Source organism: Calidris pugnax, unplaced genomic scaffold, assembly GCF_001431845.1.
Source record: "Calidris pugnax isolate Ruff unplaced genomic scaffold, ASM143184v1 scaffold273, whole genome shotgun sequence".
Classification (NCBI taxonomy): Eukaryota; Metazoa; Chordata; class Aves; order Charadriiformes; family Scolopacidae; genus Calidris; species Calidris pugnax.
In genome coordinates, this window is record NW_015094508.1 from 10,667,220 (window position 1) to 10,694,818 (window position 27,599).

The following is a 27,599-nucleotide window of genomic DNA, read 5'->3' on the forward strand; positions in this document are numbered from 1 at the left end:
GGTATCTACCAATAAAACTTACTGTTCTCCTTCTTGGGTGAGAACCCAGCAATGCTAAGGAAGAAATCCGTTGGAATGCAAACATAAATGTTTCTTTTTAATTAGAATTCAGTCTTTCTGGCAGTATTGTTTTTTTCTGAGCAAATCAAGGACCTTAGATCATTTTTTAAAAAGTCAGCTTGACTGTAAGAAAATTTAATCCTTCCTTGTCTATATCCTATCTATATTCTGAACTCATGATCCCAATTGACATCCCTATTGTCAGATACAGGAGAGACCTTAAGATATAAATGGACCCTGAATTGCAAGAATTTACCTGTTTGAGACATATAAAAGTGCATGAGTTTTCCTCATGTGATGAGTTTTCCTCTTTAACCACTTCTAATTCTGCATGAAGCCTTCCAGTGTCCAGAGCTGATATTCCAGTTTTCCACCTCAAGATGCACTGAAGGAGTGGAAGTAAACAAAACAGAAGTATCTAGAAATATGTATTATAGTATATCAGTAAATTCACGCGACATGCTTTTTCTTACTTGAAACTGTTGTCTCTCTGACAGGGAGTAATCATCTTTAAACCATGTTTGTCAATTAAGCTGTTGTTCAGTGGAAAAACTGATTTTGGAAAAACTGACTGTCATGTTTGGATGAAGTCCTCTTAATCAGCACTGAGATTCAAAGAGGCATTCTTGAGCTCTGAGAGCTTATATTGAATTATTATCAGTTCAAGGTGTGCAGAAAGTATTTATGCTATCAATAATACAGAGTGTGAAATATTTCCCTGTGCTTCATTATTTGTGATCTGTACTCCAACATCTGAGTAGTCATCCTTTAATTGCTTTGGCAGTATTTTAAATTTCAGTAAGAGTTCATAATTAGGCAGCTCCTAGTCTTTGCATTGGAGGTCTTCCATTCTGTGTCACTGAAATAACTGGGGTGAACAGCAATCTGCTAAATTGTGCTTTAAAGAGAGGTAAATTTGGCTTACACCTCTATTACTTGTCAGCTGAAATCAAAGCCATGCTTCTCACCAGATTTTTGTGCCATTGCAGGGTTGCTGGAGCTCCAAATATAAAAGCATAGGGAGCCTGTGAGAAAATTCCTTAACTGGGTTTCACAGCATGCAGAACCTTTAATACACTGACATATGCACAGCTCTTACTTCATTGCACAGGGAGCTCAGAATAGACCTTCTGGGAGAACCTCAGCTGATGCCAGAAATCTGGATACGCCTGACTCACATTAAGAAACAGCACAGAATTATTACACACTGCAAGCAGGATCATGTTTTTCCACAGCACTGGGATTGGCCTGCAAAATGCCACCGTCTCCTAAAATGAACTAGCTGTGACTAAAAGCAAATTTCTGCTCTTGCCGGGGTCGCTGTCAACCACCTCTTCTTCTGACTGCAAGAGGCATTACTTCCTCTTGGAGCAGCTGCTTTTCTCCCTGTCAGCAGAATAGTGACAGGTCATGGGTTGAAATTATTGCAAATTTTGCATCTAGTTTTGCCAATTTCCAGCCTGAGTTGTTTCAACACCTTTGACTGGGTTTTCAAGGCTTTGTGTGAAACAGTAGATGTGATGGGAACCTCAGGATAACGATCCCTGCAGCACTTTCTTTTCAATAAAAAGCTGAAATTTGCGCAAGGTGCCAGTTTAAATAAAGAGTGTGACTGCCTTCTTTTTTTCCTCAGTTATTTCTGCATAGCCCCAATGACTTCTGAGGATTTGCTTTGAATTTTCAAGAGTTTAGTGACCATCCAAGATTTAAAAAGCTAAATACAGTATAATATTTTCTTTTTTGTGGACTTAATGCAGCCACCTTTCTTGTCGCGATGTGCAGAACACCCACTGAAAGTCACACCATTTTACAATGTCTGCCATTTGGTCTGTGTAATTTTTGGTCTTTCCTGGAAATCTTGAACTGTATGAGAAGCATCCCACACCAAACTGCTCACAGGCCCAAATTTTAATAAGAGAAAAACACTTTAGTCTTGAGGGAGAAGACTGACAGGATGGTTTGGTAGTATGAAATGTCTCTAAAGAAAAGACTATGGACTTAGGATCTTTTGTGTACATTTGTATAAGTGTATTAAACCCACAAAAACCTTGGAGTCAAAGAATCCTTAATCAACAGGAGACATGGCTGGAGATATTCTGAGAGTGGTTTTCCATCTGTGAATGCTATTGGAGAAACACTGAACTGAGATGCTCCACAAGAATGTGCGACTACTGACAGTGCCAGGAGACCACAGAAATGCTTTGGTTTGAAGGAGCCAGGACATTTCATACCAATGCCAGCATAGCAACTTCCATTTTTCTGCAATATATTGTGTAATAGATGCAAACAGTAAAGTCAAAGGTAGCCATTTCTATGCCACTTTTAGAAACAAGTGGGTTTTTTTCATAAGAAGGTTATCAGAGAATGTCACTTTTTGTCCCAGTTTGGAGAAATAACAAAGTGTCCAAATATCAGCACCTCTCACTTGACAGTATTTTCCTTTTTTGCCCCACCCTAGGAAATTACCACATTGACTTTCTCTTCCTCCAACCCTATATGGCAATTTGATGGAGGTACCTCATATTTCACAGGGAGGAACTTGAGGGAAGTTAAAAGCACTGCTTTCAGATCAGCACACCAGAATATTTCCTGCCCAAAGGACAGATCTGAGAAGACTTTCAAGGCAATGGCAATACAGTACTACAAAACAGTGTTTCAGCAGGAGCCACTCTAAGAGCAGGGTAACTCTGCCTCAGGAAACGCCAAGAACATAAGAGCAACATGCCGTGGGAATGGAGAGCAACCTTGCAGAAACCTGTGACATAAAAGGGCCCCCTGAGGCTGTGCTTGGTACCAGCGTTAGTTGCTCAATGTACCTGTGAAAAGATGAGTGTACTTAAAGACAGCCAGAGCCCCTGTGGGCTCTTGTGGCTGCTCCTGGCATCAGTACAGCGAGGCAGAGGCTGAAACATCTCAGGGAGCCTGTCTGCGCCCCATATGTTATGCTGGAGCTGCTCCTGGTGAAAGTTAAGCTACTGCACACACTATGCATGCTACAGATTAAGTGGCAGGAGGAACTGAGGAGGCAGGTTTACCTGTGTGCTGCATACATTAATAGGGCTAGTTTAGATACTGTGGCTTAACAAGTCTTATGAGGAGAGGCTGAGGGAGCTGGGGTTATTCAGCCTGGAGAAGAGGAGGCTGAGGGGAGACCTTATTGCTCTCTCCAACTACCTGAAAGGAGGCTGTAGAGAGATGGGGGTAGGTCTCTTCTCTCAAGTCACAGGTGACAGGACGAGACGAAATGGCCTCAAGTTACGCCAGGGGAGGTTCAGGCTGGATATTAGGAAAAATTTTTTCACTGAAAGGGTTACCAAACATTGGAATGAGCTGCCCAGGGAGGTGGTTGAGGCACCATCCCTGGAGGTGTTCAAAAGATGGGTTGATGTAGTGCTGGGAGGTATGGTCTAGTGATGGTGTTGCTTTTTGTTTGTTGTGCAGGTGTCTATTTTTGTCAAAATTAGGTTGACGGTTGGACAAGATGATCTTTAAGGTCCCTTCCAACCTAGAAGATTCTGGGATTCTGTGAACATCCTGAAGTGTGCTCAGACACAGCTCTGTGGGACACTACTGCTGGCTGAGTCCCACTGCAGACCCAGACCCTGCGTGTGTCACTGTGCGGTGAGGTGGACGGAGGTCCTGGGGGCCAGGGAAAGCCCTGGGCCACTGTGGGGTCCTGTGATCAGGAGTGTGAACGACCTCCCTTGGGGCTAGCTTGGGCATCTCTGCAGAAGCAGGTGCAAGTTGCAGCAAAAGTAATTTGTCCAGTTGTACATTCTTTGCTATTAGTAATAAACTAATCAGCCACCTTCATTACCATGTATTTACTAGAGTGGGAAGCAGAGAAAGAACGATGTGTTTGACACATAGCCTTACAAGTGCTGAGGACTAAGCTCTTTTGGGCTTTGTGGAGACTAAGGGTCCCCCAGCTTTCCCTCCAGGCCCCTTTAAAATGGCAGCTTCTGGTCACACATTTTATGTGAGCACAGTAACAAAACAACTAGAATTGTTACTTGTGAAGACAATATTTCTCCTTTCCTTCCTGCGAAAAAGCTGGAGATGGTAGGGTGGGGGTGGGTTACTTGCTTACTTACACATGTCCAGCTGATAAATCATCCTTGCTTTTTATGGGAGGTAAGCACACTTCTACCCATAGGGAAAATGCGTATTAACACAAGTCCTTGTGGGTATTTTGCCATGGTTTCTGCATACCTGAAATTGGATGATCTCACTGATATTTAAGCACCAGATGCCATTTTTAAATAGATTATCTTCAGCCAGACTAATAACCAGAAATCCCTGTCTCTGAACAACAAGAAGTTTCCCTGTGGTCTTTCTTCCTTCTGTTAGCAAGGCTCTTTCCAGATTTGCTGTAGAACTACTCACTTGTGCAGTAACACCAGTTAGGGTCTTTGAATTTTTTAGGATTTTCAATATTAGTTTATTATCTTACAATGAAGCACTCATAAGAATGTGAAAGGGTATCTTCATTTATTTCGTTGTTAGTTTAGTTAGTGTAGCTCAGTTAGTTAGTGTAGATTAATGACATATTTATTTTCTGTGTTGCTTATATCCAAATGGTTTATGCCCGGATAAAGTGCACATATTTAGAAGCAGCAGCTGCTGTCACAACCAAACCACTTGCTACAGTGAAAAGTCTTGTCTGATACAAACTAAGTTTTTGATGCAAATTAATTGCTTACATTGAAATAGAGTTGTTATGCATAACTAGAATGATTCTCTTTGATGATTAAAAGTGCTCCATTTGCAAGCACCCCTTTTTACAACCACTCTTTTGATGAAACAAGGCCATTCATCCCCTGACAGAAGAAACTGAAAAACATCAGTAGAGTAACAAATACACAAGAAATTCCCTCTGAGAGAATGGGGACAGCAAGAAGGACAGATCTTATTCTGTTAAAATATGTAGTGCTAGTGCATTTACAGTTATGTTAAGATTGATTTTCACCGGGGTAGTTGTGGGTTCCTGTAAGATTCTTGCCAGACAAAGATATGATTCAGTGGTAAAACTATGGACATTTTCTGTTTTCTTGCCTTTATGCTTTTGGTTTTGTTGCGGCTGTTGTTGTAGTTGTTTTTGTTGTTTCTTTTTTGAAAAGCTACATACAAATACGAAGTATGACTTTATCATTCTCCCAAGTCTGCTATTCTCTTTCTGAGTAACTGTAATCTCTTTCATTTCCTTCGCATTTTTTATGTCCCAGTTTCCTGTAAAAATTGAAGGCACCTTTTATCTGCACTGTTGAAGCTGTTTTGGGAACCTAAGTATCTCCCTTCTTCCAAAAGAACTTGAATTCTTCCACATTTGCTAAACAGCAGTGTGAACTACGTGAACAGAACACTTGGAATCACAGAATCATAGAATAGTTTGGGTTGGAAGGGACTCTTAAAGGTCATGTAGTCGAAAAGCCCCTACAATGAGCATATGCTATGGATGTTGTTTATCTGGACTTCTGTAAGGCCAGCACCCAGCACATTAATATCACCCCATGCGAGCACTAGTAAAGTCCTACCTGAGGCAAAGGAAGGTGTTGGTTCTTGACTGTAATTCTATGATATCTCTCCAGAAAACTACTGTTATTGAGAAATCAAAAGAGAACTGTAACTTCATGCCTTTGGGAAATTATTTATCTTTTACAGTTATACCTTAAGTAGGCCCGGAAGAATAGTGATAAATTATAATGAACATTTGAGAGACATCTTACTGGAAGTTTTCTCAGCTGCATCCATACTGCTCTTTACTGTTTTACAGACATCACTTTGAGTGAGTCTTGGTTCACTACAGGAAATCAAATTCCAGACTCATTAGCAAGATAACCTTAACCACAAAACAAAATGACTGTGACAGTGGAATAAAATTCCTTTGGGGCAAAAAGTTCAAGAAATCCTTGACATTTAAGTCAATTAAAGCTACAACAAGCTGTGGATTTTATCATCCCTTTTTGTCTTTCTTTAGGAGAAGATTATTTTTTTCGATGTTCAGGAAAATGAAATTCCCTTTTTTCCTACTGCCACAGAAACTGATATGGTGCTTGTCCCTTTTACACAACGGCCAAATGTCCCTCACAAAACCACTTATCCAGACTTTTCCAGAATTGTTGCTTGTAAAGACAGTGTTTGGAAATTATTTTTAAAGTTATTTTTGGGACGAGGCCATATGGACCGGTATTAATTGTCACCTCTCCAAATTACCAGGGAAATTTGGGACTTTCTGTCAAAACAGTGGAAAATTAAGCCAGTGCAGGTGTTCACACAAACATCTCTGACACCTTGCTCCACAGCCCCTGTGCTCAGGGGAGGTAAGCGCACGTCCAGGCACAATCATGGCTCTGAAATGCCTGTTATCATTGCTGATGCCAAGACTCACGCAGAAGACCACATTTGAATATTCATGTTTCTGAAGGCATGTAAAGACATCAAATATTATTGACAGCTTTGCTATTCTCTCATACATAAAGTTTTCAAAAAAGCAGAAGATAGCTAGAAAAGGCCAACTACAATTGGAGAGCTAAACATATTTTACTAACTGTTCTAAGCCATATGGATGCATGTATTTATATGAGGCTAAATATGATCAGTGTCAGACCAGTTGTTAGTACAGTCTGAAACGCTTTTGCTGAATTTCTAGATCTGTGTCACATAAATCTGTCTAGACTCACCATTGCCTGTATGTTCTCCCTAGCAATTAAGTGTCTTGTCCTGGGAATAGCAGCTGCTTTAAAAATAATAGATGAGGGATTACCATATCTAATAATGAATCTCAAAACTTTTTTTGGTCTCCTCTGTTGTTTGAAAAACAAAACTGTGATTTGGAATCCAGCTTGAGTCTCTGAAATGTAAATAACCGAGGTCTATGGGGAAGGCAGCAAATAGCCCTACAAAATTAATGATTATAGCAAAATCAGTCTGGCTGGAAATGTTACAGTGACATCAGAAAGTAGCTGGCTTTTGGTGCTTGATGCCGTATATCTAAAATGTGTTAAGAGAAACAAGGACGCAAGTTCACTCTGTCTCTGAACAGGAACATTTTTTTTCTTAGATGCACTAAGATAGGTGTAGGCAAGACCACCCAGGTACTTACAAAGTCAAATTAAAAGTCGCTTTGCAACTCAACAGCAAAATCTCTGCAGCCTCATTCATGTCAACAGTTCTTCATCCTTGACCATGTTCTTTAATATTCACCCAGGAGATGAAAAAGATTAATCTAGTGGTGGTCATGCTGCAGAAGAAGGTGAGGTGCACTCTATAAGTGACAACACCCTACACACTGAATTAACCAAAGCAAGTCTTCAAAGTAAGCATTTCATAACCTCTAAATCAAGTCATTTAAATCTTGATACCTCTGATTCTCAACATCTTCTTCTTTCAATTAAGAGGGTGGCAGGTGTTTAACCTTCAAATCCATATCTCCCCAGCTTAGAGAAAAGGATGTTGTCGGGGACGGTGTCAATGGCCTTACGGAAGTCCAGGTAGACGACATCCATAGGTCCTCCCTTGTCCGCTGATGTAGTCACTCCATCATAAAAGGCCACAAGGTTGGTCAGGCAGGACTTACCCTTGGTGAAGCCACGCTGACTGTCTTGAATCACCTTCCTGTCCTCCATGTGCCTTAGCATAGCTTCTAGGAGGACCTGTTCCAAGATCTTACCAGGCACAGAGTGAAGCTGACAGGTCGGTAGTTCCCAGGATCTTTCTACCCTTTCAAAAAAATGGGTGCAAGGTTTCCCTTTTTCCAGTCACCAGGGACTTTACGTGACTGACATGACTTTTCACCTGTCATGGAGGCTGGCCTGGTGACTACATCAGCCAGTTCCCTCAGGACTCTGGGATGCATCTTGTCAGCTCCCATAGACTCATGTATATTCAGCTTCATCAGATGGTCACAAACCTGATTTTATCTTACAGTGGAAGGGACTTTGCTCCCCGAGCTGCTGCCTTGTGGTCCATCCACTCAAGAGGTGTGGGAAGAGAAGTCACCAGTGAAGACTTAGGCAAAAAAGTTGTTGAGTACCTAAGCCTTCTCTCATCTGTTGTTACTAGTTTGCCAGTCTTGTTCATCAGGGGAATATGCTGTCTTTGACCTTCCTTTTCTGGCTGACTTATCTGTAGAAGCCCTTATTATTCTTTGCATCCTTTGCCAAGTTCAGCCCCAGCTGCACCTTGGCCTTCCTGACCCCATCCCTACACAACCACACAGCATCCCTGTACTTTTCCCAGCAGACCTGTCCCTGCTTCCACTGCCTGTGCATTTCCTTCTTTAGTTTGACCAGCAGGTCTTGACTCATCCATGCCAGTCTCTTGCTTTCCTTTCCTGATTTCTTACACATGGAGATTACGAGCTCTTGCGCTCTGTGGAAAGCATCCTTAAAGAACTGCCTTGTCCCTGAGGGCAGTTTCCCAGGGGGACCTGACTGGCTTCTTGAACCACTGTTCTGACTACTGCCATCGGTTACCAGTGAAAGGCTCTGGCACTCTCTGCAGCCCAGGACCTGGATGGCTGAATGTTTCCATGGGAGCTCTGTCTTGGTTACCACATCCGTTTCATTGAGTGCAGAGGACACAGCTTTCTGCCAGGTGGATCCATAGCTAAGCTTATACTGAGAGGGTGATGACCATCAACTGAACTCACCTCTTGAGCTGGTAGCGTGACTATGCCCTCCCTGTGTGAACTGCTGCACAAACTGCCACCCCACGCCCTGGCTGATGTGCCACACTCTGTCCGCTCTGTTCACAGTGCTTCGAGTTCTATCCCGCCACTATGGCAGACATTGGATAGGTTACATAAAAGGCAATGTCATGATATCTTGAGGTTCAACAAGGCCAAGTGCTGGGTCCTGCACTTGGGTCACAACAACCCCATGCAGCGCTACAGGCTTGGGGAAGAGTGGCTGGAGAGCTGCCCTGTGAAAAATGACCTGGGGGTGTTGGTGGACAGCCGGCTGAACATGAGCCAGCAGTGTGCCCAGGTGGCCAAGAAGGCCAACAGCATCCTGGCCTGTATCAAGAACACTGTTACCAGCAGGACTAAGGAAGTGATTGTCCCCCTGTACTCAGCACTGGTGAGGCCGCACCTTGAATACTGTGTTCAGCTTTGGGACCCTCACTATAGGAAAGACATTGAGGTGCTGGAGAGTGTCCAAAGAAGAGTAGCAAAGCTAACATAGGGTCAAGAGCACAAGCCCTGTGAAGAGCTGCTGAGGGAACTGGGGTTGTTCAGTCTGGAGAAGAGGAGGCTGACGGTGAGTGAGGGCTTGTCACTGTCTACAACTGTCTGAAACAAGGTTGTAACGAGGTGGGTGTCCATCTCTCCTCCCAAGTAACAAGTGACAGGACGAAAGGAAATGGCCTCAAGGTGTGTCAGGTGAGATTTAGATTGGGTATTAGGAAAATTTTTTACACTGAAAGGGTTGTCAGGCATTGGAATAGGCTGCCCAGGAAAGTGGTGGAGTAACCTTCTCTGGAGGTATTTAAAAGACATGTAGATGTGGTGCTCTGGGACTTGGTTTAGTGGTGGACTTGGCAGTGTTAGGTTTACAGTTGGACTGTAATCTTAAGGATTTTTTTTTTTCCAACATACATGATTCTATGATCCACAGATACTTTGGGAAAGTGACTTTCTTTCAAGATAGGCCAGAACGTGGCTAATCAACAGTGAAACATAATGATTATATATAAATACACACACACACACGCACATACACACTGCATGATTTCCAGGGGAAGCCAACACAGAGCACTTACAGGCAGTATCAAAAATTTCCACAAGGTTTTTTGTCCTTTACAACTCCACAACCTTTTCTGTTGAAAGAGGGAGAAATGAAGCTTGCAGGAATCTACTGAGTAGCCTAGAGTCTGGACAAGCCAGACAATACCCAAAGCCCTTCTCTTTCCTTGGAAAAAGCAGCCGTAGGGAATGGGGAACCAAGAGCATCCCCTCTGAAGTCTATGAGATCTTTTTTTTCCCCCTGCCTCTTCCCTACATGCAAGAGCTGCACCACTTGAGCACTGAGACAGTGACTGTCACAGGTTCACTCTGCTGATCCTCCAGCTCCCCAGCTCTGCTGTCACCCTGCAGCACAGACCCCACCTGTCCCTTCATGTGCTCCTCTGACAAAGCTGGAGGAAAAACCTATAATTAGTACTTTATCCATTGCATACGAAGGGCTTGCAAAATAAAGTCACTGGGGCTTCAGCGTGACCTCTGTTTCAGACTCTGTGAATGTTTCCTGCCTGTGTGTGAGGGGAGAAGGGGGCTTAGGAGGAAGGGCAGCACTCTAGAGGGTTCCACAGGATGGGCGGCAGATTTGAACTTCTCACTGGAGTTGAAACTTTTTATAGACTCACTTCTGCTTAGTGCCTATGTCTAAATGTAGAATGGAGCAGCACAAAACCGTCTTTCCCACAGCCACCTGGCTTAGTCAGGGATAAAGGCCAAGGGAAAGCCATCGGAGGAGACCAGAGGAGGGTCGCAAAAGGGGCTCCAGCAGCCTTTTCACAGACTATTAAAAAAGTAAATTCCCAGGCGGTTGATTTTTCTGTTCATGGCTCTCCACACAAATTCAGAATGAAGCTTTCCATGTGACAGGGGGAAACAGGCAGGACAGGAACCCAACTGCTCTCTGAATAGCAGCCATACCATGAATGATTACTTGCTATCTTCACCCGTTGACAAAATGATTTGAATTGATTTAAATAGCTCCCAGATGGCTAGCTTAACACATAAATCTAATACGTACCTACTATTCATCACGTCCTCATTGATTTCTTGGTCTAACTATAATTTCTAAGTGGTTCTGCATCTCTGCTCTGTTGTGCACGTTAGGTGAGTAACCACTTGAACTTTCATTGAACTTCTATTCCTCAGGCCACCTTTTCCTGTTATAAAGGAGAAAACTAACTGCTTCTGTGCATTAATAATAATAACAATAGTAATAAAATAATAATGCTGCAATAGCTTCAGTGAACAAAAATACCAGTTCTTTTCTTGATGTTTCTGTAATTTTCGGTTGAATGCCCCAGGAGAGCCACCAGCCAATCATCCAAGACCTGGATTCTGGAATGAAACTCAGCATCTGTCTGTGCCGTCATACTCCTGGCTACTGAAAAAAGAAATAAAAAAAAACAAACCCAACAACCATGTGAGTTGAAAGAGGGGAGATTTACATTAGATACTAGAAAGAAATTCTTTCCTGTGAGGGTGGTGAGACACTGGAACAGGTTGCCCAGGGAAGCTGTGGATGCCCCGTCCCTGGAAGTGTTCAAGGCCAGGCTGGATGGGGCTTTGGGCAACCTGGTCTAGTGGGAGGTGTCCCTGCCCATGGCAGGGGGGTTGGAACTCAATGATCTTTAAGATTCCTTCTGACCTGAAGCATTCTATGACTCCATGATTCTGTGATGTTGGTCTGATCCACTCACTCTTTCTGCGTGCAACAGTTAGTCAGGACTGTGCAGGGAAGCATACAAGGTTGCTTTCTGTTCACGTAGAAGAAGAAATAACTTGAAAATATGTGGTACTCAGCTAGAAACCCAATGCTAATGCACAGTTTTGGAAGATATTAAGAGACATGGAATTTAGCACATTCTGATTTTTCAGTTCTTGAGGTATTTTATATTGCAGTTCCAAGTTCCAATGTGCATCAATAGAGCAGCACTGCTGCAACTTGCAAGTCTATTTAGAAACTATGTGTTAAAAGTTAACCTACTCTCAGCTCATGTGAATCTTCAGCACATCCATTGTGCTTATGAAATTAAAATGCTAGTCGAACATATCCCTTTCATCTACCAGGTTGCCTACATAGAAGAAAAGCAGCTTCAGGAAGCATGAAAATAGTTTCATTAAGGGCAACTGAGCAACTACAGTCCATATGGAATTATCGGTCCAAAGAAATGTTGAATTCCAGCTTTCTTTAGATGAATTTTAGAAATTTAGCCCTATGTTCCTTGACTTCTAATCTATACCCAGCCTCAGTTCAGTATCTATTCACTTTTGCAGCCTGTGCCCGTGACCTCTGGCTACACTGACTCTGCAGCATCCTGAAATAAGCTGGAGGTCAGGGATATGATACACCACATCATTATTCAGTAATGAGATTAGGGAACTGCCAGGAAAGACATTCAAGTTCTGGACATAAGAACAAGGTACTGGAAGATAAAGAAAGACACGAATTTCTAGCACACTGTTTGCTTCATGCAGCATAAAAGCCTGCAGTAAATGCGAAGCAGCTTTTTCTGTTGAGCGAGAAAGGAGTAAGGTGCTCTGTGCTTATGTGTGCTGACCACACACGCATGTGCACTGCTGTGAATTCATTTCACACCCTGCCTTACCTTGCAGTAACTTCTTTAGTGACCCCACAGCAGACAGAAGATCTCTACTGGTATTTTGAATAAGACCTCCTGGAGCACATTTAGTCTAGGTGAGATTGCTCTGGCCCTCATTTACCTAAGGCACCTGATTTACCTGTGCTGAAGAGAGATAGCTTTTGTAAGAACATCTATACAAAAAGAGGAATTTACCAATGGTTAGATCTACAGTTTTCTCTCTTGATGGACACTTCTTGGAAAGGAAGAAAGCAATTTTGTATTTTCTGTTAGCATAATATAATTGGAAACCCAAATGCAGTTATGTGCAAGACAGTATGTGCTTTTGCCTTGTCAAGTTTAAGCACTGCAGACTTTGCTGCAAACTACATTTCTGCAGTCCAAATCACTCATCTCAGGTTCCTAGCATGGAAATGGTTCACGAATATCAATAACTTGTTTAGCATCTGTGTTTATCTCAGCACTGAACATACTTGGCTTGTATCCCTGGTTTAATTATAAAATTAAATCATTTCATCCTTCATAACAAGACAATCACTAAGAGTTCATCTTCTTCCTGCTAAACTGTCATAATCCAAAAACTTCAGCGGAATTTAGACAAATGAATCATAAGGGGAAAAAACCCTGAGAACTTTTATTCATGCAGTATGAGGTTTCACCAGAAGGAAATGGGACCAAGCCCTGTTCATCATATGTATTAAGTTTGTTCATCAAGGGCAGGATGCAGTCTTAAAATACTCCACCACTATGGGATACACATCTCATTTCGGCATGCCAGTCAGTCATATGGTGTAATCCCCATTTCTGAAAAACAGCCCCATGTTAAAATCAGCTTTCTCAGTTATTTGGAAAATGCAGCCACAGTACCTCTGGCTGACTACAGGAAATTTAAAGAGGCTGGGCATGCTGTTTACCCCTCTTCAGGGAATGCCGGTATTCACACTATATATGGGTCCCGCATCTCATACCCTTGAGCTAACACAGCTCCAGGGACTGATGTGACTGAGGGGACAATCACCCTCATGCCTGCTAACACAAAACCTTAGGCATAGGATCCTATGCACTTGTTTAAAAGAGAGCTGCCCTGCCTGGTAACCATGGACCAGAACCACAACAACCTAACAAGAACAGCTAAGTGGCACCTGAGTGCATGGATGGGCTTGAAGGGGCTTTCTGCAAGGGGAACAAGCGGAGGGGACAGAGCATCTGATTATGAGAAGAATTTGGTTTGTGTCTTTCCTTTATGGAAAAAGGTTCACCTATGGTTGACAAAATTGCAAAGTCTGTTCAAGAAATATACAAAAAAGTTTCAAGCAGGGAGAAACAGGAGAATGCCATTTACAGTGGTCAAATTGTCATGGTATCTAGAGTGTTTAGGTCCACATAGACACAGAGAATAAGAACAGCATGTCAAAGACTCATCTCACTTATTCTGTATTTATACCAGCATAACTTCAGTGGAACTCTTGCTTATTTATACGAGTTTTACAGAGACCAGCTCTCAGATTGAGAATGTGACCCCACATCCCAATGTCACAATTGTCAGGATCTCTAACAAAATGCAGTGTATCCTGATTGGGAAAGTTGAGGGGCAGTCTAAAAGAATGCATAACCACATTAACTGAATCAGACGTTAGCAGGAAAACTGCTTCTCATGAAATAATTAGAGCCCTGTGGAAAAAACACAGCATGCTTCATATTTTCCACCCAATTTCCATGCAGTTTGGAGCAGCTCGCGTCCAAAGAAAATTGTGCTCTAATCACCCAGACTTGCATGGATGTCATGCCCTCTAACACATGCAAACACCTTATCAAGTTATCGCAGCATATCCTTTCAAGGACTCTGAAGGCAGCTGCCACCCACGATGGCTCTCACTGCCTGTAGCATTCCAGAGGCTCGCACCTCACTAATACAGTAACAAAGACATCTTGGCTGCCACGCAGCCTACAGTGTGCTATTACAGCTGTGAAACAGCTAACTTTGGCAGCCATATATCATTAAGGCTTTGTTTCAGAAACTCTCAGAATAGCTTTTCGCCATGAAACCACCAGCCTTATGCCCGTAAACTGGCACAAGCGAAGAGAGTGTCGGGTGCGCGGCTGAAAGCGACGGACTGGGTTTTGGAGCTGATCAGTCCGAGATGGAAAGCAAACCACCACTGATAGCAGTCATTTAACAGCAGCTCCTCCCTGGATGCTAAAGTTTTGCAGCTCTTGAATCAACAAATGTGTTTGGGCTCTTGTCGTTTTAAGATCTAAATAAGCGACTGGACAAACCCAGGCTAGCTGCTGCAAGTCACTAGGCTGAAGGCGAACTGTTCTGAAATGGGACAGAAGTAATGCGTGTTGAAACCTGGGTCTATTTTCACAGAGCAAGGCTCTGCTGGTTATTGCCTTCAGGATATTACCAAAAAAAAAAAAAAAAAAGTGGATGAAGTCCTCTTAATCAGCACTGAGATTCAAAGAGGCATTCTTGAGCTCTGAGAGCTTATATTGAATTATTATCAGTTCAAGGTGTGCAGAAAGTATTTATGCTATCAATAATACAGAGTGTGAAATATTTCCCTGTGCTTCATTATTTGTGATCTGTACTCCAACATCTGAGTAGTCATCCTTTAATTGCTTTGGCAGTATTTTAAATTTCAGTAAGAGTTCATAATTAGGCAGCTCCTAGTCTTTGCATTGGAGGTCTTCCATTCTGTGTCACTGAAATAACTGGGGTGAACAGCAATCTGCTAAATTGTGCTTTAAAGAGAGGTAAATTTGGCTTACACCTCTATTACTTGTCAGCTGAAATCAAAGCCATGCTTCTCACCAGATTTTTGTGCCATTGCAGGGTTGCTGGAGCTCCAAATATAAAAGCATAGGGAGCCTGTGAGAAAATTCCTTAACTGGGTTTCACAGCATGCAGAACCTTTAATACACTGACATATGCACAGCTCTTACTTCATTGCACAGGGAGCTCAGAATAGACCTTCTGGGAGAACCTCAGCTGATGCCAGAAATCTGGATACGCCTGACTCACATTAAGAAACAGCACAGAATTATTACACACTGCAAGCAGGATCATGTTTTTCCACAGCACTGGGATTGGCCTGCAAAATGCCACCGTCTCCTAAAATGAACTAGCTGTGACTAAAAGCAAATTTCTGCTCTTGCCGGGGTCGCTGTCAACCACCTCTTCTTCTGACTGCAAGAGGCATTACTTCCTCTTGGAGCAGCTGCTTTTCTCCCTGTCAGCAGAATAGTGACAGGTCATGGGTTGAAATTATTGCAAATTTTGCATCTAGTTTTGCCAATTTCCAGCCTGAGTTGTTTCAACACCTTTGACTGGGTTTTCAAGGCTTTGTGTGAAACAGTAGATGTGATGGGAACCTCAGGATAACGATCCCTGCAGCACTTTCTTTTCAATAAAAAGCTGAAATTTGCGCAAGGTGCCAGTTTAAATAAAGAGTGTGACTGCCTTCTTTTTTTCCTCAGTTATTTCTGCATAGCCCCAATGACTTCTGAGGATTTGCTTTGAATTTTCAAGAGTTTAGTGACCATCCAAGATTTAAAAAGCTAAATACAGTATAATATTTTCTTTTTTGTGGACTTAATGCAGCCACCTTTCTTGTCGCGATGTGCAGAACACCCACTGAAAGTCACACCATTTTACAATGTCTGCCATTTGGTCTGTGTAATTTTTGGTCTTTCCTGGAAATCTTGAACTGTATGAGAAGCATCCCACACCAAACTGCTCACAGGCCCAAATTTTAATAAGAGAAAAACACTTTAGTCTTGAGGGAGAAGACTGACAGGATGGTTTGGTAGTATGAAATGTCTCTAAAGAAAAGACTATGGACTTAGGATCTTTTGTGTACATTTGTATAAGTGTATTAAACCCACAAAAACCTTGGAGTCAAAGAATCCTTAATCAACAGGAGACATGGCTGGAGATATTCTGAGAGTGGTTTTCCATCTGTGAATGCTATTGGAGAAACACTGAACTGAGATGCTCCACAAGAATGTGCGACTACTGACAGTGCCAGGAGACCACAGAAATGCTTTGGTTTGAAGGAGCCAGGACATTTCATACCAATGCCAGCATAGCAACTTCCATTTTTCTGCAATATATTGTGTAATAGATGCAAACAGTAAAGTCAAAGGTAGCCATTTCTATGCCACTTTTAGAAACAAGTGGGTTTTTTTCATAAGAAGGTTATCAGAGAATGTCACTTTTTGTCCCAGTTTGGAGAAATAACAAAGTGTCCAAATATCAGCACCTCTCACTTGACAGTATTTTCCTTTTTTGCCCCACCCTAGGAAATTACCACATTGACTTTCTCTTCCTCCAACCCTATATGGCAATTTGATGGAGGTACCTCATATTTCACAGGGAGGAACTTGAGGGAAGTTAAAAGCACTGCTTTCAGATCAGCACACCAGAATATTTCCTGCCCAAAGGACAGATCTGAGAAGACTTTCAAGGCAATGGCAATACAGTACTACAAAACAGTGTTTCAGCAGGAGCCACTCTAAGAGCAGGGTAACTCTGCCTCAGGAAACGCCAAGAACATAAGAGCAACATGCCGTGGGAATGGAGAGCAACCTTGCAGAAACCTGTGACATAAAAGGGCCCCCTGAGGCTGTGCTTGGTACCAGCGTTAGTTGCTCAATGTACCTGTGAAAAGATGAGTGTACTTAAAGACAGCCAGAGCCCCTGTGGGCTCTTGTGGCTGCTCCTGGCATCAGTACAGCGAGGCAGAGGCTGAAACATCTCAGGGAGCCTGTCTGCGCCCCATACGTTATGCTGGAGCTGCTCCTGGTGAAAGTTAAGCTACTGCACACACTATGCATGCTACAGATTAAGTGGCAGGAGGAACTGAGGAGGCAGGTTTACCTGTGTGCTGCATACATTAATAGGGCTAGTTTAGATACTGTGGCTTAACAAGTCTTATGAGGAGAGGCTGAGGGAGCTGGGGTTATTCAGCCTGGAGAAGAGGAGGCTGAGGGGAGACCTTATTGCTCTCTCCAACTACCTGAAAGGAGGCTGTAGAGAGATGGGGGTAGGTCTCTTCTCTCAAGTCACAGGTGACAGGACGAGACGAAATGGCCTCAAGTTACGCCAGGGGAGGTTCAGGCTGGATATTAGGAAAAATTTTTTCACTGAAAGGGTTACCAAACATTGGAATGAGCTGCCCAGGGAGGTGGTTGAGGCACCATCCCTGGAGGTGTTCAAAAGATGGGTTGATGTAGTGCTGGGAGGTATGGTCTAGTGATGGTGTTGCTTTTTGTTTGTTGTGCAGGTGTCTATTTTTGTCAAAATTAGGTTGACGGTTGGACAAGATGATCTTTAAGGTCCCTTCCAACCTAGAAGATTCTGGGATTCTGTGAACATCCTGAAGTGTGCTCAGACACAGCTCTGTGGGACACTACTGCTGGCTGAGTCCCACTGCAGACCCAGACCCTGCGTGTGTCACTGTGCGGTGAGGTGGACGGAGGTCCTGGGGGCCAGGGAAAGCCCTGGGCCACTGTGGGGTCCTGTGATCAGGAGTGTGAACGACCTCCCTTGGGGCTAGCTTGGGCATCTCTGCAGAAGCAGGTGCAAGTTGCAGCAAAAGTAATTTGTCCAGTTGTACATTCTTTGCTATTAGTAATAAACTAATCAGCCACCTTCATTACCATGTATTTACTAGAGTGGGAAGCAGAGAAAGAACGATGTGTTTGACACATAGCCTTACAAGTGCTGAGGACTAAGCTCTTTTGGGCTTTGTGGAGACTAAGGGTCCCCCAGCTTTCCCTCCAGGCCCCTTTAAAATGGCAGCTTCTGGTCACACATTTTATGTGAGCACAGTAACAAAACAACTAGAATTGTTACTTGTGAAGACAATATTTCTCCTTTCCTTCCTGCGAAAAAGCTGGAGATGGTAGGGTGGGGGTGGGTTACTTGCTTACTTACACATGTCCAGCTGATAAATCATCCTTGCTTTTTATGGGAGGTAAGCACACTTCTACCCATAGGGAAAATGCGTATTAACACAAGTCCTTGTGGGTATTTTGCCATGGTTTCTGCATACCTGAAATTGGATGATCTCACTGATATTTAAGCACCAGATGCCATTTTTAAATAGATTATCTTCAGCCAGACTAATAACCAGAAATCCCTGTCTCTGAACAACAAGAAGTTTCCCTGTGGTCTTTCTTCCTTCTGTTAGCAAGGCTCTTTCCAGATTTGCTGTAGAACTACTCACTTGTGCAGTAACACCAGTTAGGGTCTTTGAATTTTTTAGGATTTTCAATATTAGTTTATTATCTTACAATGAAGCACTCATAAGAATGTGAAAGGGTATCTTCATTTATTTCGTTGTTAGTTTAGTTAGTGTAGCTCAGTTAGTTAGTGTAGATTAATGACATATTTATTTTCTGTGTTGCTTATATCCAAATGGTTTATGCCCGGATAAAGTGCACATATTTAGAAGCAGCAGCTGCTGTCACAACCAAACCACTTGCTACAGTGAAAAGTCTTGTCTGATACAAACTAAGTTTTTGATGCAAATTAATTGCTTACATTGAAATAGAGTTGTTATGCATAACTAGAATGATTCTCTTTGATGATTAAAAGTGCTCCATTTGCAAGCACCCCTTTTTACAACCACTCTTTTGATGAAACAAGGCCATTCATCCCCTGACAGAAGAAACTGAAAAACATCAGTAGAGTAACAAATACACAAGAAATTCCCTCTGAGAGAATGGGGACAGCAAGAAGGACAGATCTTATTCTGTTAAAATATGTAGTGCTAGTGCATTTACAGTTATGTTAAGATTGATTTTCACCGGGGTAGTTGTGGGTTCCTGTAAGATTCTTGCCAGACAAAGATATGATTCAGTGGTAAAACTATGGACATTTTCTGTTTTCTTGCCTTTATGCTTTTGGTTTTGTTGCGGCTGTTGTTGTAGTTGTTTTTGTTGTTTCTTTTTTGAAAAGCTACATACAAATACGAAGTATGACTTTATCATTCTCCCAAGTCTGCTATTCTCTTTCTGAGTAACTGTAATCTCTTTCATTTCCTTCGCATTTTTTATGTCCCAGTTTCCTGTAAAAATTGAAGGCACCTTTTATCTGCACTGTTGAAGCTGTTTTGGGAACCTAAGTATCTCCCTTCTTCCAAAAGAACTTGAATTCTTCCACATTTGCTAAACAGCAGTGTGAACTACGTGAACAGAACACTTGGAATCACAGAATCATAGAATAGTTTGGGTTGGAAGGGACTCTTAAAGGTCATGTAGTCGAAAAGCCCCTACAATGAGCATATGCTATGGATGTTGTTTATCTGGACTTCTGTAAGGCCAGCACCCAGCACATTAATATCACCCCATGCGAGCACTAGTAAAGTCCTACCTGAGGCAAAGGAAGGTGTTGGTTCTTGACTGTAATTCTATGATATCTCTCCAGAAAACTACTGTTATTGAGAAATCAAAAGAGAACTGTAACTTCATGCCTTTGGGAAATTATTTATCTTTTACAGTTATACCTTAAGTAGGCCCGGAAGAATAGTGATAAATTATAATGAACATTTGAGAGACATCTTACTGGAAGTTTTCTCAGCTGCATCCATACTGCTCTTTACTGTTTTACAGACATCACTTTGAGTGAGTCTTGGTTCACTACAGGAAATCAAATTCCAGACTCATTAGCAAGATAACCTTAACCACAAAACAAAATGACTGTGACAGTGGAATAAAATTCCTTTGGGGCAAAAAGTTCAAGAAATCCTTGACATTTAAGTCAATTAAAGCTACAACAAGCTGTGGATTTTATCATCCCTTTTTGTCTTTCTTTAGGAGAAGATTATTTTTTTCGATGTTCAGGAAAATGAAATTCCCTTTTTTCCTACTGCCACAGAAACTGATATGGTGCTTGTCCCTTTTACACAACGGCCAAATGTCCCTCACAAAACCACTTATCCAGACTTTTCCAGAATTGTTGCTTGTAAAGACAGTGTTTGGAAATTATTTTTAAAGTTATTTTTGGGACGAGGCCATATGGACCGGTATTAATTGTCACCTCTCCAAATTACCAGGGAAATTTGGGACTTTCTGTCAAAACAGTGGAAAATTAAGCCAGTGCAGGTGTTCACACAAACATCTCTGACACCTTGCTCCACAGCCCCTGTGCTCAGGGGAGGTAAGCGCACGTCCAGGCACAATCATGGCTCTGAAATGCCTGTTATCATTGCTGATGCCAAGACTCACGCAGAAGACCACATTTGAATATTCATGTTTCTGAAGGCATGTAAAGACATCAAATATTATTGACAGCTTTGCTATTCTCTCATACATAAAGTTTTCAAAAAAGCAGAAGATAGCTAGAAAAGGCCAACTACAATTGGAGAGCTAAACATATTTTACTAACTGTTCTAAGCCATATGGATGCATGTATTTATATGAGGCTAAATATGATCAGTGTCAGACCAGTTGTTAGTACAGTCTGAAACGCTTTTGCTGAATTTCTAGATCTGTGTCACATAAATCTGTCTAGACTCACCATTGCCTGTATGTTCTCCCTAGCAATTAAGTGTCTTGTCCTGGGAATAGCAGCTGCTTTAAAAATAATAGATGAGGGATTACCATATCTAATAATGAATCTCAAAACTTTTTTTGGTCTCCTCTGTTGTTTGAAAAACAAAACTGTGATTTGGAATCCAGCTTGAGTCTCTGAAATGTAAATAACCGAGGTCTATGGGGAAGGCAGCAAATAGCCCTACAAAATTAATGATTATAGCAAAATCAGTCTGGCTGGAAATGTTACAGTGACATCAGAAAGTAGCTGGCTTTTGGTGCTTGATGCCGTATATCTAAAATGTGTTAAGAGAAACAAGGACGCAAGTTCACTCTGTCTCTGAACAGGAACATTTTTTTTCTTAGATGCACTAAGATAGGTGTAGGCAAGACCACCCAGGTACTTACAAAGTCAAATTAAAAGTCGCTTTGCAACTCAACAGCAAAATCTCTGCAGCCTCATTCATGTCAACAGTTCTTCATCCTTGACCATGTTCTTTAATATTCACCCAGGAGATGAAAAAGATTAATCTAGTGGTGGTCATGCTGCAGAAGAAGGTGAGGTGCACTCTATAAGTGACAACACCCTACACACTGAATTAACCAAAGCAAGTCTTCAAAGTAAGCATTTCATAACCTCTAAATCAAGTCATTTAAATCTTGATACCTCTGATTCTCAACATCTTCTTCTTTCAATTAAGAGGGTGGCAGGTGTTTAACCTTCAAATCCATATCTCCCCAGCTTAGAGAAAAGGATGTTGTCGGGGACGGTGTCAATGGCCTTACGGAAGTCCAGGTAGACGACATCCATAGGTCCTCCCTTGTCCGCTGATGTAGTCACTCCATCATAAAAGGCCACAAGGTTGGTCAGGCAGGACTTACCCTTGGTGAAGCCACGCTGACTGTCTTGAATCACCTTCCTGTCCTCCATGTGCCTTAGCATAGCTTCTAGGAGGACCTGTTCCAAGATCTTACCAGGCACAGAGTGAAGCTGACAGGTCGGTAGTTCCCAGGATCTTTCTACCCTTTCAAAAAAATGGGTGCAAGGTTTCCCTTTTTCCAGTCACCAGGGACTTTACGTGACTGACATGACTTTTCACCTGTCATGGAGGCTGGCCTGGTGACTACATCAGCCAGTTCCCTCAGGACTCTGGGATGCATCTTGTCAGCTCCCATAGACTCATGTATATTCAGCTTCATCAGATGGTCACAAACCTGATTTTATCTTACAGTGGAAGGGACTTTGCTCCCCGAGCTGCTGCCTTGTGGTCCATCCACTCAAGAGGTGTGGGAAGAGAAGTCACCAGTGAAGACTTAGGCAAAAAAGTTGTTGAGTACCTAAGCCTTCTCTCATCTGTTGTTACTAGTTTGCCAGTCTTGTTCATCAGGGGAATATGCTGTCTTTGACCTTCCTTTTCTGGCTGACTTATCTGTAGAAGCCCTTATTATTCTTTGCATCCTTTGCCAAGTTCAGCCCCAGCTGCACCTTGGCCTTCCTGACCCCATCCCTACACAACCACACAGCATCCCTGTACTTTTCCCAGCAGACCTGTCCCTGCTTCCACTGCCTGTGCATTTCCTTCTTTAGTTTGACCAGCAGGTCTTGACTCATCCATGCCAGTCTCTTGCTTTCCTTTCCTGATTTCTTACACATGGAGATTACGAGCTCTTGCGCTCTGTGGAAAGCATCCTTAAAGAACTGCCTTGTCCCTGAGGGCAGTTTCCCAGGGGGACCTGACTGGCTTCTTGAACCACTGTTCTGACTACTGCCATCGGTTACCAGTGAAAGGCTCTGGCACTCTCTGCAGCCCAGGACCTGGATGGCTGAATGTTTCCATGGGAGCTCTGTCTTGGTTACCACATCCGTTTCATTGAGTGCAGAGGACACAGCTTTCTGCCAGGTGGATCCATAGCTAAGCTTATACTGAGAGGGTGATGACCATCAACTGAACTCACCTCTTGAGCTGGTAGCGTGACTATGCCCTCCCTGTGTGAACTGCTGCACAAACTGCCACCCCACGCCCTGGCTGATGTGCCACACTCTGTCCGCTCTGTTCACAGTGCTTCGAGTTCTATCCCGCCACTATGGCAGACATTGGATAGGTTACATAAAAGGCAATGTCATGATATCTTGAGGTTCAACAAGGCCAAGCGCTGGGTCCTGCACTTGGGTCACAACAACCCCATGCAGCGCTACAGGCTTGGGGAAGAGTGGCTGGAGAGCTGCCCTGTGAAAAATGACCTGGGGGTGTTGGTGGACAGCCAGCTGAACATGAGCCAGCAGTGTGCCCAGGTGGCCAAGAAGGCCAACAGCATCCTGGCCTGTATCAAGAACACTGTTACCAGCAGGACTAAGGAAGTGATTGTCCCCCTGTACTCAGCACTGGTGAGGCCGCACCTTGAATACTGTGTTCAGCTTTGGGACCCTCACTATAGGAAAGACATTGAGGTGCTGGAGAGTGTCCAAAGAAGAGTAGCAAAGCTAACATAGGGTCAAGAGCACAAGCCCTGTGAAGAGCTGCTGAGGGAACTGGGGTTGTTCAGTCTGGAGAAGAGGAGGCTGACGGTGAGTGAGGGCTTGTCACTGTCTACAACTGTCTGAAACAAGGTTGTAACGAGGTGGGTGTCCATCTCTCCTCCCAAGTAACAAGTGACAGGACGAAAGGAAATGGCCTCAAGGTGTGTCAGGTGAGATTTAGATTGGGTATTAGGAAAATTTTTTACACTGAAAGGGTTGTCAGGCATTGGAATAGGCTGCCCAGGAAAGTGGTGGAGTAACCTTCTCTGGAGGTATTTAAAAGTGAGTGAGGGCTTGTCACTGTCTACAACTGTCTGAAACAAGGTTGTAACGAGGTGGGTGTCCATCTCTCCTCCCAAGTAACAAGTGACAGGACGAAAGGAAATGGCCTCAAGGCGTGTCAGCAGAGATTTAGATTGGGTATTAGGAAAATTTTTTACACTGAAAGGGTTGTCAGGCATTGGAATAGGCTGCCCAGGAAAGTGGTGGAGTAACCTTCTCTGGAGGTATTTAAAAGACATGTAGATGTGGTGCTCTGGGACTTGGTTTAGTGGTGGACTTGGCAGTGTTAGGTTTACAGTTGGACTGTAATCTTAAGGATTTTTTTTTTTCCAACATACATGATTCTATGATCCACAGATACGTTGGGAAAGTGACTTTCTTTCAAGATAGGCCAGAACGTGGCTAATCAACAGTGAAACATAATGATTATATATAAATACACACACACACACGCACATACACACTGCATGATTTCCAGGGGAAGCCAACACAGAGCACTTACAGGCAGTATCAAAAATTTCCACAAGGTTTTTTGTCCTTTACAACTCCACAACCTTTTCTGTTGAAAGAGGGAGAAATGAAGCTTGCAGGAATCTACTGAGTAGCCTAGAGTCTGGACAAGCCAGACAATACCCAAAGCCCTTCTCTTTCCTTGGAAAAAGCAGCCGTAGGGAATGGGGAACCAAGAGCATCCCCTCTGAAGTCTATGAGATCTTTTTTTTCCCCCTGCCTCTTCCCTACATGCAAGAGCTGCACCACTTGAGCACTGAGACAGTGACTGTCACAGGTTCACTCTGCTGATCCTCCAGCTCCCCAGCTCTGCTGTCACCCTGCAGCACAGACCCCACCTGTCCCTTCATGTGCTCCTCTGACAAAGCTGGAGGAAAAACCTATAATTAGTACTTTATCCATTGCATACGAAGGGCTTGCAAAATAAAGTCACTGGGGCTTCAGCGTGACCTCTGTTTCAGACTCTGTGAATGTTTCCTGCCTGTGTGTGAGGGGAGAAGGGGGCTTAGGAGGAAGGGCAGCACTCTAGAGGGTTCCACAGGATGGGCGGCAGATTTGAACTTCTCACTGGAGTTGAAACTTTTTATAGACTCACTTCTGCTTAGTGCCTATGTCTAAATGTAGAATGGAGCAGCACAAAACCGTCTTTCCCACAGCCACCTGGCTTAGTCAGGGATAAAGGCCAAGGGAAAGCCATCGGAGGAGACCAGAGGAGGGTCGCAAAAGGGGCTCCAGCAGCCTTTTCACAGACTATTAAAAAAGTAAATTCCCAGGCGGTTGATTTTTCTGTTCATGCCTCTCCACACAAATTCAGAATGAAGCTTTCCATGTGACAGGGGGAAACAGGCAGGACAGGAACCCAACTGCTCTCTGAATAGCAGCCATACCATGAATGATTACTTGCTATCTTCACCCGTTGACAAAATGATTTGAATTGATTTAAATAGCTCCCAGATGGCTAGCTTAACACATAAATCTAATACGTACCTACTATTCATCACGTCCTCATTGATTTCTTGGTCTAACTATAATTTCTAAGTGGTTCTGCATCTCTGCTCTGTTGTGCACGTTAGGTGAGTAACCACTTGAACTTTCATTGAACTTCTATTCCTCAGGCCACCTTTTCCTGTTATAAAGGAGAAAACTAACTGCTTCTGTGCATTAATAATAATAACAATAGTAATAAAATAATAATGCTGCAATAGCTTCAGTGAACAAAAATACCAGTTCTTTTCTTGATGTTTCTGTAATTTTCGGTTGAATGCCCCAGGAGAGCCACCAGCCAATCATCCAAGACCTGGATTCTGGAATGAAACTCAGCATCTGTCTGTGCCGTCATACTCCTGGCTACTGAAAAAAGAAATAAAAAAAAACAAACCCAACAACCATGTGAGTTGAAAGAGGGGAGATTTACATTAGATACTAGAAAGAAATTCTTTCCTGTGAGGGTGGTGAGACACTGGAACAGGTTGCCCAGGGAAGCTGTGGATGCCCCGTCCCTGGAAGTGTTCAAGGCCAGGCTGGATGGGGCTTTGGGCAACCTGGTCTAGTGGGAGGTGTCCCTGCCCATGGCAGGGGGGTTGGAACTCAATGATCTTTAAGATTCCTTCTGACCTGAAGCATTCTATGACTCCATGATTCTGTGATGTTGGTCTGATCCACTCACTCTTTCTGCGTGCAACAGTTAGTCAGGACTGTGCAGGGAAGCATACAAGGTTGCTTTCTGTTCACGTAGAAGAAGAAATAACTTGAAAATATGTGGTACTCAGCTAGAAACCCAATGCTAATGCACAGTTTTGGAAGATATTAAGAGACATGGAATTTAGCACATTCTGATTTTTCAGTTCTTGAGGTATTTTATATTGCAGTTCCAAGTTCCAATGTGCATCAATAGAGCAGCACTGCTGCAACTTGCAAGTCTATTTAGAAACTATGTGTTAAAAGTTAACCTACTCTCAGCTCATGTGAATCTTCAGCACATCCATTGTGCTTATGAAATTAAAATGCTAGTCGAACATATCCCTTTCATCTACCAGGTTGCCTACATAGAAGAAAAGCAGCTTCAGGAAGCATGAAAATAGTTTCATTAAGGGCAACTGAGCAACTACAATCCATATGGAATTATCGGTCCAAAGAAATGTTGAATTCCAGCTTTCTTTAGATGAATTTTAGAAATTTAGCCCTATGTTCCTTGACTTCTAATCTATACCCAGCCTCAGTTCAGTATCTATTCACTTTTGCAGCCTGTGCCCGTGACCTCTGGCTACACTGACTCTGCAGCATCCTGAAATAAGCTGGAGGTCAGGGATATGATACACCACATCATTATTCAGTAATGAGATTAGGGAACTGCCAGGAAAGACATTCAAGTTCTGGACATAAGAACAAGGTACTGGAAGATAAAGAAAGACACGAATTTCTAGCACACTGTTTGCTTCATGCAGCATAAAAGCCTGCAGTAAATGCGAAGCAGCTTTTTCTGTTGAGCGAGAAAGGAGTAAGGTGCTCTGTGCTTATGTGTGCTGACCACACACGCATGTGCACTGCTGTGAATTCATTTCACACCCTGCCTTACCTTGCAGTAACTTCTTTAGTGACCCCACAGCAGACAGAAGATCTCTACTGGTATTTTGAATAAGACCTCCTGGAGCACATTTAGTCTAGGTGAGATTGCTCTGGCCCTCATTTACCTAAGGCACCTGATTTACCTGTGCTGAAGAGAGATAGCTTTTGTAAGAACATCTATACAAAAAGAGGAATTTACCAATGGTTAGATCTACAGTTTTCTCTCTTGATGGACACTTCTTGGAAAGGAAGAAAGCAATTTTGTATTTTCTGTTAGCATAATATAATTGGAAACCCAAATGCAGTTATGTGCAAGACAGTATGTGCTTTTGCCTTGTCAAGTTTAAGCACTGCAGACTTTGCTGCAAACTACATTTCTGCAGTCCAAATCACTCATCTCAGGTTCCTAGCATGGAAATGGTTCACGAATATCAATAACTTGTTTAGCATCTGTGTTTATCTCAGCACTGAACATACTTGGCTTGTATCCCTGGTTTAATTATAAAATTAAATCATTTCATCCTTCATAACAAGACAATCACTAAGAGTTCATCTTCTTCCTGCTAAACTGTCATAATCCAAAAACTTCAGCGGAATTTAGACAAATGAATCATAAGGGGAAAAAACCCTGAGAACTTTTATTCATGCAGTATGAGGTTTCACCAGAAGGAAATGGGACCAAGCCCTGTTCATCATATGTATTAAGTTTGTTCATCAAGGGCAGGATGCAGTCTTAAAATACTCCACCACTATGGGATACACATCTCATTTCGGCATGCCAGTC